Below are 15,775 nucleotides of genomic sequence, written 5' to 3' on the forward strand. Positions count from 1 at the left end.
ATCTTACTTTAAAAATTCATGGATTCCATGGTATTCTTCCAAGTGAATTGCCTGACTTTGATGTCAAAATATATTCGAGTTGTTTGTATACATCAATAATGATTTCTATAGTGTTTGTGATTTTTTTAATCAGAAATAATTTTAACTTATCTGTTGAAATGAGTAGTACAGAAACTAAAGATATTTCTGGTGCTTGTCTGAAAAAAGTATATTTTAAAATATTTAGTATTCTGTTTGTATAATGTCTATAATCTATTTCTTTCCCTCCTAGATATAATACTTTGAATTCGACATTGTTTTATAATATATAGGTTCATTAATAAATGTGTCCTTTCAGATTGCTTTCCATATAGAAACAATTTAAGATTCCTTTAATTCCTAGGTCCTTATAGAATTTTATTTCTTTAGGTTAAAATGACAATGCTATCTTATTTCAAAAGTTTTATAAAGGTTATGCTATGTAAAGGCTTTTCTAAAAAACTGAAGATTGAATACACTGATGACAAAATAACTGTTATTTCTACGAATTACATGTATTATTACACTTGTATATTTGTAATCAACTTTTTAATAACTGTTTTTCACTTCTTGCATCTGAAGAATGAAAAATATAGAATACTTCACAAATTTTCATATCATCCTTGTGCAAAAGCAATGTTAATCTCTGTATTGTAATTCGGGTAGACGTGCTGCTGAAGCATGTAGTATCCTGTAAATTTAAGTAGTTAATGATGCAATCTTAAGACAGGCATATATCCTTGGTTGCCTATTTGTAACAAGGACACCTTATTGTTCCCTAAATTGCTATTCATCTTATTTCTGTAAAATTCTGTGTATGGTGGAAAAAATTATATTGTTTGTTCGATTGCTCATATTTGCAATTTTTGTCAACAACTATTTTAAGTCTTTCTCATTTGAAATTTGATCGTACTTTGAAGCCTTTATACCTACGTCCAAAAGTGATGGATTTTCAAGTACTTATTTATGAACTGATTTAGCTTTGTGGAGCTAATGGATTCAAAGTAAGCCTTGCTTAAGAGCTACTTCTAAAATCTTGCAGCTTAAAATTTCCCAAATGAGGTCTTATTGGCACAAATGTCTCCCTGACACTTTACCCTCACTCCATGTAGGAACAGACCAACCAGAATATCTTACCCTGACAGCATAGATTGTCTTATTGGAGCAAAACTAATCTTAGTTACATAGGATCATAGAGAGACGAACAGTTCAGACAGAACTGTTCAGACTAAGCCGGGCTCATGCCTGTAATCCTAGCTACTCAGGAGGCTGAGATCTGAGGATCACAGTTCAAAGCCGGCCTGGGCAGGAAAGACTGTGAGACTCTTATCTCTAATAAACCACCAGAAAACAGGAAGTGGCGCTGTAGCTCAAGTGGTAGAGAACTAGCCTTGAGCTGAAGAGCTGAGGGACAGCACCCAGGCCCAGAGTTCATGCCCCATGACTGACCAAAAAAAAAAAAAAATAAGTGTTCAGACTAGAAGGTATTTTTTCTGAATATAATTGTTTATTACACCCTACCATTTCAAAAGTAGCTAAAGCCAAGAAGGTGAAAAAATTATTCATATGCATGATTACCTCATGTCCTGGCTTGTCTACCATCCAACCAGGCAGGAACTTACACCAATGATTTTCTATCACAAAATATATTCCATAGCTCCAGGAAAAGTCCATATGTTTCTCCTCATTATTAGGCATTAAATTGTTTTAATCACAGTGTTTCCTCTTGCCTCTATACTGTACATCTCCGAATGGTAAAGCTTTAGTTCTAATTCTACCAAACACTGAGGTATAGGTAATGGAATAATATTTTAAAACAGTTGCCTTTGTTACCCTAACCTCAACAGAACAATGCAAAACATTTTCTTATATAATATATAATTATGTATTTTATATTTATATGTGCTGATTTTATATTTCACACAGTGAATCTTACTGGAATTAATTGATAATTTGACAAATTAATTGATATTTACTTCAATAAATAGATTGGAATATAAATAATCAGGATTAGAATATATATTAGAATATAAAAATTATCAATACAATGTTTTCGGTATAAACTTGTGATACCTTCTAAGTGTTCTTTGTCTTCTGAATTCACATGGTAAAAAAAAAACCAATATTGTTTTCCTCTAATCTATAAGGGATTTTACACTTCTGCTCTGTTTATTGTTTAAACTCTCTGGTCCCAAACTGTTTTTCTCCATATTTCTGAAGCATTCCTACTGATTATACTCAAATTTTGCTGATATGATGTCTAAAAGGTATTATTCTTCTACAGGATCCACGGGACCTAGGATCCCAAGTCCCAGTTATCCGTGTCATCAGATAACTAGGGCAAGAGTTTTCACCTAGGCCCATGCAACATGAAAACAGAAAGTAATTGAAGACCCATCTCAATTTCTCATTTCCTATATTTCAGGGCTCCAATTCCTTGAAATGCAAGAATTAGCAGTAAGCAATTGGAAAATGCAAGGCAACTTAAAATGCAAGATGAGATCACAAAATGTGAAAGTACAGTAATTCAAACTTTCAATTTTCAGAAGACCATCCCATATGAGTGAACAAGACAACAAATGTCACAAAATTATTTGTAATACCCCTCTCCTAAGGATTAATGAATGATTTAAGTCCAGCATCAGCAGGCCAAAAAATAGTTCCTGGAATGATAGATCCATAATTGGTCTAACAATGCTAGGAATACTTGTCATAGAGTTCAAATATAATTCAGAAAAAACAATAATTGAGAAGTTCGTTAGTGCTTCAAAACACTGGTACTTCAGTAAAACTTGGTTCTGTAGTGTAAAAACGTTGTCATTCTAAAACAAATGATAACCTACATTCAATCTCCTGAAACTATATTCCTTTTCAAATAAACTTTTTAAAATCACATTTGCCAAATTAACACTTTACAAGTAGGTGATATTTAGTGACGTTACTAGTTTTTCAAGTGTAGGGAGCAAGTTACAATAGAGTTGATTTATTTACCCAGCACTAATGCCAATCAGATTCAACCATTCATTAAAGTGTAGAAATAGGACCCCTCACCATTTGTGTTTTTCAGTAGGTGCCTTCGAAAATTTATTAAATAGATCAGCCTCCCATATTTCAAACCAAAACATTAGCTAATAAAGTAAATTTCGTCACATAATAAGTACATTTTAAAAAGTCGTAAATAGTTGCCTTATCATATGGTGTTTTATGTTTTCCCTATCTAACATAGTAAGAAATATGACTTTAAGTCTTGAATATGGGTATGTATCAGAGATTTGACAAACATAAAATCTGTCTTCTATTTCTATCATATTCCTCTACAGTAGTAAATTTTAGTTTTTTTCTTTTTCCAAAACTCATAGGTGGTAGAAAATATCCCATGTAAAATAAAATAATCACAAACCACTGTACAAAGCCATTTATAAAACTGTTAGTAAGGAATGCATTCTAAGCCATTTTTCAACTTTCTTTTTGACTAATGAGTAATCTTCCAAATGGAGGGGAATAAAATCATGTCTAGGTGCTTCATGTCTCCAGTCTTGCAAATTGTTACTTCAGATGAATGAATTATGGGAATATAAGCTGACATCAGTTTAAGTATATGCAGAATTGAAACTCCATGGAATGCATATAAACCTTTCAAAGTACTAACAGACAGTTGAACAGAATGACTATCAGGAAGTTGAAACCAGAGAGGAATAATAGTAAAGACATAGAATGAATGAAAAATGGAACAATGGTCAAGTACAGCTAGAATACTCAATGTACACATGTGAGAAAGGAAGTGGTAAATTGGAAATAAATCTTGTAGAAGGGGTTGGTTGAAAATGATAGAAGGAGTGACTCTGATCCAGGAACATTGAACAATTAGATGGACATATTTAATTGTAACACACTAGCACAACATTTTGAAATTCAGTGAAAAAACACAACAAAAAACAAAAACACACAAAAAGCACAACCAAACAGCAATCTCTATAGAATATGATTATGACCTCTCAAAATTTTAAATAGTTAATGAAGGACAATCTTGGGAAAACATACAAAGTTGTTTAAAGTGGGCAGTTTGGGGTAGAGGAGAATTTTTAACAGATTTAAATAGGTTGTCTAAGGTTATAAATCACCTACATCTGCTGCAAATATTTTCTTCTGCGAGTTCTCTTGGTCTGAACTGGATGCTCCAGTCCTGGGCCACACTTGATCGCTTTTGAAGATAAAATGGAAGTAACAAGATCAAGATCCCATCACACCACTGGAGAGGAAACAGTCCTCTATGTTTTCTCTCATTTCTATTGACTACTTTTATTCATAAATTTACGTCGAGTAATTTGAATTACATATTTCCTTCTTTGTTCTGGCAAAGTAATTGTTCAAAATAATTCACTAAATATTATTTTCCATTTTTTTCTATCATGCTGTTTACTTGTCCATGAGAGTCCATTAAACTTCCCCCTTGCTTTTGGTTGCCACGGAAACCCAGCATCAATGATAATGAGGACAATCTCTAATGTAAAACTCTGTCTCCAAAATACCAGTCCAAGAAGCTGTGATCACAAATATTTAGCTATACTTTTTTCTTTTGTCTTTTACCTTGAAAGTCTTCTTGTGTCTAAAGTGCCCTCAAAAATAAGTACTCCACCAATTTTTGGTTCAATCACTTCTAACCTCAAAGGTATATTTTGCTAACAAAATGCTTAGAGAAAACCGAAGAATACTGCACTTATATATTCTCTCTTAAGACTCTCCATAGATACCATATCAGGAGTAGTGAAGTTAATCTTTGCAAAATTATTTCAATAGATTATTTTTCTTTGTTTTGCATTTGCTCAACAAGATGTATGGAGAAGAATAGAGTTAAATCACCCATACCTTGAAGGACAGTGTCTGTTACAAAAGAACAATGCTCCTATGTTCTACTTCTCTGTCCTCCTCTTAGCTCTTGCCGGATTTCCTACTTATCACAGATTCTTGGCTTCAAATCTAGTGAAGGTGAAGGACTATAAGGCCTCCCCCATTGCTACATTGTAGAGCTAGATCTCCTGCAGGAGGTAAGCATGAACGACGCACACGAGGAACACATATTGGGAGAACAGGCTTAAGCATGTCTGGTTTATTTATGCAAATGGGTTGGGATTTTATAGCCCCAGCTTTCCCAACCTCCTGAGTCCTTCCCAGCCAATTACTTAGCGGGCAGTTGATGATGGGCACTGCTTGGTGACAGGCACTGTTTGGTCCCCAGGGGGCATGTAGGGAGCATGTACAGCTCATGGTCGGCAGGCTAGGCAGACATGCCTGTGGGTCATGTCTCTATGAGCAGGAAGTGTGCATCAACTGCTACTCTAGCTGACTCAACCAGATCTGACCGGCTCTACCCACAAAATTCCCCTTTTCTTTTAAAAGGACTATCATTATGGTGACCCATCGTTGGAAGCGTTTTTGCCGGGAGTACAAGCATTTAATAATTCCTAGGAGAGTAAGCCCTACAAGTGCAAGGCCTCCCCAGATGACCAGAGAGGATGGTGAAAACCATTGTTGTAACTTTTTAAGCACATCTTCTAAAAAGGAGGCAGCAGGAATAAGCTGTATGGTGGTCTGGTTTAGGTGGTTAACATCATGCAGCAGGTTTTGGGTGAAGTTTAAGTACTCAAGGGACCTAGGAGGACTTTGATGTAGTTACTAAGTTCAGAGACATTGGGTGCAGGAGTGGAAAGCTGACAGTCAGAATAGTGATAGCATTATATAGTCCTCCTTGTTTTAATCGAAGAAACGTAATCTGTTCTTGGAGCAATTCTATTTGTTGTTGGAGCACAAGGAGGCCTCCCTTAAGATGATTGGCAACTTGTAAATGTTATAATTCTATTGATGACAGTTGAGGGATGAGCTGGTTTATCTGTTGCACGGTGGACACGCCTTGGGACAGCAATATAGCAGCGGCTGAAGCCACTGTAGCGATGATTGTGGACCCGATTGCAATGATCAATCCTACTGTTCTTTTAGTGCGTGGACGAATCAATTGAATCTGGGAAAACTGAGGGTCATTAGTAGCCGGAACAATAAATGGGGGAACACGTACCAAACCTGCAAAAGGATATGAGTCATTGGGTTGCCAGTGATTGCTGAAAGTGCAAGTAGGGGAGGAGTTGTCTCCTAGACAAAAAAAGAATGGGGCTCTAACCACAACCATTCCTGACTCCTGGTGGTATCCAGATTGGTTACAGTGATGAGTATTGGCCAATAGGAAAGGGGACAAATCGATGCAGGAATGTGATGAGCAAATGATTGGCGTGGGGGCTCCTAGGTCTCTCAATCGTCCTCCTGAAGAGTCATAAAACTCCTTTAGATTTTGGGGTTTGGGATCTTTTTCAGATTGGTTGTATATACCCGGGTAGAGGGACAACGCGAGGTCCCCAAATACTTGCCTTGCCAGGAATTGGCACAAAGGCTAATCACTAATTCCTCAAGAGGAGTGCAAAGAGTGCCAAAGGTATCAAACTGACTGCGTGGGCACAACTGCATATGAAAAGGTATGTCAGTAGCCTGATTGCAATTTTTTCTAGTGGGACAAATGGGGTAGGGTCCTGTGTAGTTCCACCATCCCATCCCATGCATTACTATTGTGAGGGGGATGATACAGCCATCAAATTGCTTTATTGTCTCGTTTGTAAAACAAAAAGAGATGGCTCCCTTCCATCTAAAAGTAAGGTTTGTTTTTTGATGCCATAAGGCGTCTGCTGGGAAAGGAAGGCCAACCGTGCCATTGGAAGAAAGCATTTGAGGGAAGATGGTGGTAACCTCCCCTACCATCATTAAGATTTGGGGGCTGGGCACTAAAGTTATCTTACCCTGCCCTGCAACAGATTGAGAATTGGCTGTAATTATGGCACACATTAGGAGGAATAGAATACTATACCCCAGATCAGGGTCTGGGGCCATAGCCTGGGCTTGTTCAACCAAACCCTTTAGGTCTCCCCAAGTGATGGCATGGGCTCTAGCTCGATGTTTGTGTCTCCTCTTCCTCACACTGTTCAAGCATAACTGATGCATCTTGTTTGTAGGTGGTGACGGTTGGTCGCACAACTGCAGCCGGGATCCAAACAGGTTTATCACTCGTGTCTGGAAAGATACAAGGAAATCCTCTCTCTTGTGCCATTAAGGGAGCAGTGCCTCCCATTTTATTGTGATGTGGTCCCTCCATCTAACCAAAGGGACCAGAGTAGGTGTTTTCATGAGTCCCCAATGCAGGGATGCGGGGGTACCACATGTGGTGGGTGTCAATGTTAAAGGCAATAATTTAATTGTGTTTGGGGATCTTTAAGCCCTAGCCCCTCCAGTTCCCCCTTTTCTTTTAAAAGAACGGTCTTGATTTCTTTATGACTATGTTCAACAATGGCTTGGCCTTGTGGGTTATATGGAATACCTGTCTGGTGTGTAATGTTCCAAAAGGTACAAAATTCACGAAAATGGAAGTGTAAGCAGAGCCATTGTCTGTTTTAAGGGTCCAAGGAACACCCATAATTGTAATGGCATGTAGAAGTTACTTATAGCGTTCTGTGTTGCTTCACTGTTAAGGCTAAAGCTGTTATAAAGACTGAGAATGTATCTATACATACATGGACGTATTTTTGTTTACCGAATTGGGGGATATGGGTTATGTTCATTTGCCGTGTTATTGGGTCTAAGGCCTCTGGGATTTGTTCCCATGGGTTGAAGTGGTCCTCAGGGTAAAAGAGGTGCACAAGAGGAGCAGGACCGAATCATGTGCTTGCATTGTTGGTGTGTTAAATCAGGAAATAACTGTTTGATATTAGCTTCTGTTAAATGAAAATGACCATGTAACGTTTGGGCCTGGTCCATGCACATATTGGTGAGTAGTACAGTTGGTATGACAGCGCAATCAATGGCTTCATTACCAGCAGCTAGGGGTCCGGGGAGGTTAGTATGAGATCTAATGTGTTGAATGTACCAGGGTTGGACACGATTGTCTAATACATTTTGTAGTTTACACATTATTTTTCCTACATCATGACCATCATCTTTTAATAAAGCTCCAGGAAGAATGGCAACAGTTTGTACAGTATATAAACTATCAGAAAAAATATTAAGAGGTTCTTTGGGAAAGAGGTAAGAGCGAGCAAAATGGCCAGTAATTCAGCAGCTTGAACAGACAGGGAATGTTGTTGAAGCTTGTATTTTTTAGTATTGGCATTGTAAAATCCATAATATTTTTGTTAACATCGGTAAAAAGTACAATGGCTTGATGGATAGGTTGCCCATTGAGACAAGTACAATATTTCCATGAAAGTGGGAGTTCTTGGGTAACTTTTAAAACGTGGTTTTTGGGCATATGATTATCAATGTTAAAATAGTAGTGGATGACTTGTAAGGCTAATGCCTCTTCGGTTGTTAGGAAATCAAAGATTGTTTTGTAATGTGCCATATCAGATGGTCGGGAAATCTGCCATAAGTTTGATGGCATCATTCCGTGCCTTTGATGGCCAGGTTGCATAGCATGGTAATGGATGTGCTAATTTTTGGTAATTGGGAAGTGGCAAGGTGTACCCATTGTAACACAGCATGGGTTTGCGTCTGTTCCACCATTAGGCCATTATTATTTAATATAATTAGGATGATTCCTTGGGTGGTATCTAAAAACACCAAGGGTGTTGACCATAATCAATCAGCAACCTGTTGTGAAACTTGTTGAACATCAGGTGAAAGTACACGAAGGGAAGTTGGTTTAGAGGGTCCCTGAAGCAATTGAAATAACGGTTGGAGTTGTTGGGTGGGGAGATGCATAAAATTGCATACCCAGTTGATATGTCCACATAATTCTTGTAATTCAGTTAAAGTATATTGAGATTTAATGACAATATGAGGCCCATTTGGGGTAATTGTTTGATTTACATGGTATCCAAGATAGGCATAAGGGGCTTTGAGTTGAATGTTTTTGTGGGCAATATGAAGGCCCAGCACTGTAAGGCTCTCCTTGAGTTGTGTTAAACAGGTTTGCATGGTTGTAACATCTTATGTGCTATTAAAATGTCATCCATGTAACGGACACAAAAGCATTTGGAAAGCAAAGACTGAATAGCATGGGCAACATATATCTGACATATAGTAGGGCTATTTTTCATACCTTTAGGGAGAACTTTGCATAGATATCGACGAATGCGTAGTTGACAATTAGGTTCCCATACTGAGAAGGCAAAATATTCTTTAGCTTTGGGATGTAGGGGGGTGGAAAAAAGCAGTCCTTGATGTCAATAATGGCAATGTGCCAATCTTTGGGTATTGCAGAAGGATGTGGAAGTCCAGGATGAAGCGTTCCTATCTTTTGTATATGACAATGGAACGTAGATCAAGGAGAAATCTCCACTTTCCTTGAGCCCTTTTTTGGATAATAAAAATGGGGAATTGTGGGGACTGATACTAGGTCCTATGTGTCCCTTTTTTAGTTGCTCCTCCACTAGAGCCTGGAGATTAGGGAGCTTTTCAGAGGAAATAGGCCACTATTCAACCCAAATGGGTTTGGTCATGTCCCATTGGAGTGGAACTGGTCTTGTCACGAAACAGTGGCCATTAGAATTGGGGGTATTGTAGGTGATTAATGGCTAGATCGGTTATGATGTCTTCATAAAAAGCCTTATCATCTGTTGTTATCAGAGTACACATATTAGTGAGGAAATCTCTTCCCCAAAGATTGCATGAAAGGCAAGGGGCAACAAGAGGTTTAAAAGCCCCGGTGGCCCCACCACAGTCTTCCCATCTTATAGGCCATTGGACATGGAGGGAATCTGTTTTTCCACCGACACCTTGTATGCAAGGGCCAGGAATTAGGTTCCATTCCAACCCTTCTACTTCATCTTTTCTAAGGACTTTGCAGTCAGCTCCCGTATCAATGATGCCCTTAAATTCTGTTTCATTGATTTTAAGTTTCATTTTAGCTTTTCCATTTTGGATAGGAATAGTCCATAACACTTGAGGTGGTGGCTGTTGCCTTTGTCCTATTGGGGTCGGGGCTGAGGACTGCCCCTTATTTAGTTGAAAGGCTGAGTCATAGAGCAGCATTCAGAGGCCCAATGAAAACCGTTTTTGCATGTAGGACCTACAGAAGGAGGTTGTTTTCTTTTGGGTGAGCCCCAGAGTGATGGGCAATCCTTTATGAAATGACCAGTTCCGCCACATCCCCAACAAGGTCGATTTCCCATTGTGCCATTAGGGGGCACATGAGCACTGGCAGTCATAGAGGCTAAAGGCAGCACAGGGTACTCAGCATGTGTTGATGTCCCCAAATCTTTGGTGGCTAGGATGCAATCAGTGATCTCCCCATTTCGGTCACAGGCAATGGCTTTTCTGCATTCCTGTGTGGCCCCTTCCCATATTAGGCTCTTGATTAGCGCATCTCGGACTCCAGTGTGTGATACTTTCCGGGCCACTGCTTCTTGAACACAGGCAACGAAGTCAGTGAAAGGATCATTGGGACGTTGTATGAAGGGTTTAAGTTGTTTGTCCCCTTCTTTAGAAGGGACTGAGGAGACCATGCTCAATACACAGAGGCGTACTTGGTCAAAGTACTGCGGATATGCCACTGCTTGTGTGGCAGTAGATGCATAAGCGCCCTCCCCTTTTAAGCAATCAGGGCCCCCCATGGCGGCATCCTGACCTCTGGCAGTGATACTTCATGCGCTTTGTTGTTCACATTCATCATAAAAAGCAGCCTTCCATCAAAGGAATACCCTGAAAATAATGCTGTGTTCATTAAGCTATTCCAATCATGAGGTAGTTAATGTCAATGCTAAGGGTTTCGAGCATCTGTTGAACATTCGGGGAGTTTAACCCATCTTGCCTGACAGCGGCCCAGTATTTGTCAAGTACTTTTGGGTCATGGGGGTACCATTGATTAGGTCATGCAGAGGTTCAGTGTACGTTTACCGGGAACATGAACTGGGGTTCAATTATAGGCTTGGCTGTCGTTGCCACGATAGTTGTGGGGCCCATTAACAACTGTTGTATTACAGGGGGAACAATGGGTTTTTGTTCTTGGGCAAAGTTGGATATCTCTGCCCAAGGATACAAAGTTTTCTGAGGGGAGTTCCCAGGCTGTCCTAAACATCCAAAAGAAGTGATTTGGCAGGCTTCCTGGGACTGATAGTGTGGGGGAGGCAGTTTTAAAAGCATAGCTGGCCAGCCCCCTGGGTCACCTGATAGTGGAAGTTGTTGGTTATCTGTGTTCTTGCTGGAATTGTTTGCTGTGTCACAAGAAGATGTGAGTGCTTGAGCAGCTTCGCAATTTTCCTTTTGTTCTGTTTCTTCTTGCAGCGAGGTGTTAAATGCCTGCAGAGATTCCCCTTCTTCTTTCCCTGACAGGCAGGCTTGAATAGCTACTATGATGTGGTAAAAGGTTAGGGGCAGCTCAGCGCCTTCACGGACTTCCTTTTTATGAGCTGCGTGAAGGACATGGGTCCACCTGTCTGGATCCCAAATGTCCCCGGAGTCAGTCCAGGGACACAATTCACACACTATTTCCCGTATTAAACTAGCTTCATTTTTGTTACTTTTATCTGCCTACTCCTGAGCAGGGCAACAAGTGCTCGTGATTGAGGCTCTCGTGCTGTGGGGGGAAGGTTGCCCATGGAGGCACTAACCTTACACTAGTCCCTAGACCGTCCATCTGCTGAAAGCAATCGAGCCCCTCATTGGGAGCCACTTGTAGGGCTAGATCTCTGGCAGGAGGTAAGCGTGGACGAAGCCCACAAGGAACACACATTGGGAGAACAGGGTTAAGCAGGTCTCTTTTATTTCTGCACAAGGGGGGGATTTTAAAACCCTAGACTTCCCAACCTCCTGAGCCCTTCCCAGCCAATTATTTAGCGGGGAGTTGATGTAAGGCAATTGTGATGGGTACTGCTTGGTGACAGGCACTGATTGGTCCCCCGGGGGCATGTAGGGAGCATGGACAGCTCATGGCTGGCAAGCTAGGCAGACATGCCTGTGGGTCAGTTCTCTATGAGCAAGAAGTGTGCTTCAACTGCTACTCTACCTGACTCAACCAGATCTAACCGGCTCTACCCACACTACATCTTCATGGTTTTCCTTTCAAAACTCTTTTATTTGGATGTGGAATTTATTTTCATGTCTTCATTCAATCTGTTCTGCATTGTATTGAGCTAAATAGGTTCTGTAAAATCACTATAGGTAGCAAAAATATTAAGACAATGTATATCAAAAAGTTTGGCCTCCCTCCACTGCTGAAGCCAATTTGCTTAGCTAGGGCTTCTAAGAATACGTTTTCTTGCCTTTTCAATTTGCTCAAATCTTTTTTGATCCCAAAACTTTTTGGCTTATGTAAAGAGAAAAGTCTTCTCTATCTCATGTTAATAAGGATATTATATATTTTGTGAGCAACTAAGAAGTGTGAAATCATTGGTTTCAAGTGGTCAATCATATTTTTTTCTGTGGTTCAGTGCTTCACGTGCAAAGACATTTTGGAAATAATTTCAAACAGAAAAGTGTAAACCCAATACCTTCTTTCATTGTTGAGGACACTTTCTCCCTAAATATTTGGACCTAAATTATCTTTTTCAGAGAAATACTGTTTGGTAATTAAAGTCAATTCACAAATTTTGATGTGTTTATTTTTTAAGACTTTGAATTTAAATTCTACTACAACCTTGTTTCACACAGTAAGAGTAGATTTCCTGGGTAAGTACAATTCTCAAGGGAACCTAAAGGATTTATAGCAAGGTTTCTGAGGCTTGTTTGTTTAGTGTGAAAATGAGCCATCTTCACCCACATTGCTCCCTCTCAGCTAAGTCTCCATGGATTACTTTGCATGAACGCCTATTCTCTCAGGCAATTTTAAGTTTTCATAATAGGCTAAGTTTTTAAAAAGTTTGAACAAATTAATATTTACCTGTTATAATTTTAAAACTCTTTTGAAATTCCTTTATTGGAACTGCGAATTCACCAATCCTAACTCCACCGTTACCATCAAAAACAGTTAACATGGTGTTTTCATGATATAGTGTCCATGAAGCTATTATTTTCCAGTGGCTATGTTATGCATATATATAACCTTATAAGCTGATTCTGAACAAAATGAACTCTAAGATATGGAAACAGAGAATATTATTTGCGGTTGTTGCTTTTAATGTGCTATGTGATTTCTATTTTCTTTTGGATTTTTCCCATATGCTTTATTCCCTGCTGTATTTGATTTTGGTAGCCTGTGTATTGCGTATATATTTACCTTAATTAGAGAAGGGAAGAGGAACAACAAAATGGTGAGACAAAGGACAAAGGCCAACCAATGCAATAGCAATACTCACAAGACAATATGTTGGAAATGTACATTACAACTTGTGAGGGGTATTGGGGTGAAGGAAAACTGAAGAAAATGAGGGAGGGGGTAACAAGTTTGAAAACTTATGTATTCATTACCTTAAAATTGCTGTAACCCCACTGTACATCACTTTGACAATAAAATTAGATTTAAAAAATAAGCTGCATGAAATAAAATTTCACTGTATTGTTAGAGTAAATATTATTCTTTATGTAGTAACTTTTTAAAAATCAATACTGTTTGTCGTCTAATTTGAAGTAATTACCCCTTTTTAATCAGAGGACCATCAACTTGAATGCTGTCTGACTAGACAATACTTTCTCAATATACTTACCAATATTTTGAAAAAAGAATAAATATAGTAGTTTCTCATATTAAAAGCCAAAACAGTTTAATTCTATGGAAACCTATAACTTTTAAAAGTAAATAAGTTGTTAAGAAGACAGGATATACGTGTTCTTCAACATTCCAATGACTAATAATTACTCATTTTCAAATTCGGAAGATTCCATACCTGAGAGATTCAAAGCGGTACCGGCTTGCATGTTATGTAATTCTGCAATAGATGCATTTTCTAATGTGGTGTTACAGATTGAGAGTCAACAGAAAAATAACCACATTCTGGTAGAGGATAAAACTATGTAGCATAGGTAATAATTCTTCAGGAGTAAGCAATTATTTATCACACTAAGCTATTATTTTTATGACAACCAATCCCAATATTTATGTTATAGAGACATCCTATCCCAACAGTCTAGAATTTTTAGGGTGCACCTCAAACTTCCCTTAATTCACATCATGAATAGCTTATCTCTATTGTGAAAAAAATACAACTCTGCTAATGTGATGCCATACATGTTCTGGAAATAACACCACAATAAACTGTGTTGCATCATTTTCCCCCCACTGGTATTCTTGAGATCGGAACACTTGCAAATATTATTTATATTTATACTTTTTTAACTCTCATATAAATTGTGGATGCTAAGATTGGAAGATTACAGTTCAAAGCTCACCCAGGCAGGAAGATTCCCTAGATTCTTATCTCCAATAAACTTATCAGCAAAAAGAAGACACAAGTGGCATTGAAGTTGAAGTGGTAGAGCACGAGCCTTGAGCATAAACAGGCTCAGAGACAGTGTCCAGAACCAGAGTTCAGGCCCTAGGACAAACCAATAAAACAAAAACAAAAATAAAAACAAACCCCAAACCTAACATTTTTCTCATTTTATACAGTGGCAAATAATTAAGGAAATTACTTCTTGTGTTACATACAGGTAGAAGAAAGAAGATGTCACACGATTATTCTCTTCACACCATGTTATACCAAAGCCTCAAAAAATTGCTCTTATTATAATTTATAAATTAATATCATCAATTTTTGGCAACTCTGTCTACAACATTCACATTATCATTTTATACATGAACTATTTTAATTATCTATTAAATAAGTTCTAATTATAACTCTCTTGAAAGAATATTCTGGGCAAGTAGGATGCAAAATCATTTGTGAATTTGTCAATTAAACACTCTACTTAAAAAGAATTTTGTAGTATACTATAGCATATGAAATTACAAACAAAATCAAAATATTTATTTTAAATGTAAATTTTAATTTAGCAAGATCTTCAAAATCCTACATTAGACGAACTTTGCTGTTTTTCCAGGCTTAAGTTTTTGTAATCCTTCATCATTTCTTTGGGATACAACAGAATGATGATTACTTACTTTTTCAAATTTTGGATGGGAATCATGAGTCATTTTGCATCTAGGAATGTTCTATAATGAAGAGAGAATTTAAAACACAAGTGAGGATTAATTATGAGTTGCATTTCAACAGGAAATTTGACTTCTCAAAACATAATGACAAAAATTAGCCCAAACTTCCAACTATGTATTCCTTTCTTTTTTGTTTTGTTTTATTAAGACAAAATTATACTACCTGGTCCAGGAAAGGTATCACTATGTAATTCCACTCTCTAATCTCCTGTCTTAACCTCAGTGCTAGAATTCTAGGCTTGCATCACATTGCCCTGCCATAGTTTCTTGGTTTATTTAATCTAGACACAGACTACAATTCTGAACTTCTCCAGTGATATTATACACCATAGTGACTCTTCAGACTGTTTATCTACTATTTTCAAAGATGTTCTAACATTTGATACAGGTTATGAATATTTTCAGATGCACCTGCGGGGTCTCTGATTCATTCCTCCATGGATGCGATCCCTTTAATAATGATTAATTGACTCTCTTCCTATCTCTGGTCCCTACCTATGTAATATTCTCAAACTTATTTGAAGGAAGTTCACTTGAGGACTTCCTAATATTAAAAATTATCACTTGATTCTAGTCTTATTCAGGACATATATTTATTGTTTCCTAACTTTTCTACACATTCTGAGAGTTGTTTCATTT

General features: G+C 38.1%; 1 pseudogene; it reads right to left on the bottom strand.

The window, feature by feature from the left end:
* Positions 1–604: 604 nt before the first annotated feature.
* LOC122106430 lies at positions 605–701 on the bottom strand (annotated as a pseudogene).
* Between the last annotated feature and the right edge of the window lie 15,074 nt (positions 702–15,775).

Source organism: Dipodomys spectabilis, unplaced genomic scaffold (genome assembly GCF_019054845.1).
Source record: "Dipodomys spectabilis isolate Male_0828 unplaced genomic scaffold, ASM1905484v1 ptg000040l, whole genome shotgun sequence".
Classification (NCBI taxonomy): domain Eukaryota; kingdom Metazoa; phylum Chordata; class Mammalia; order Rodentia; family Heteromyidae; genus Dipodomys; species Dipodomys spectabilis.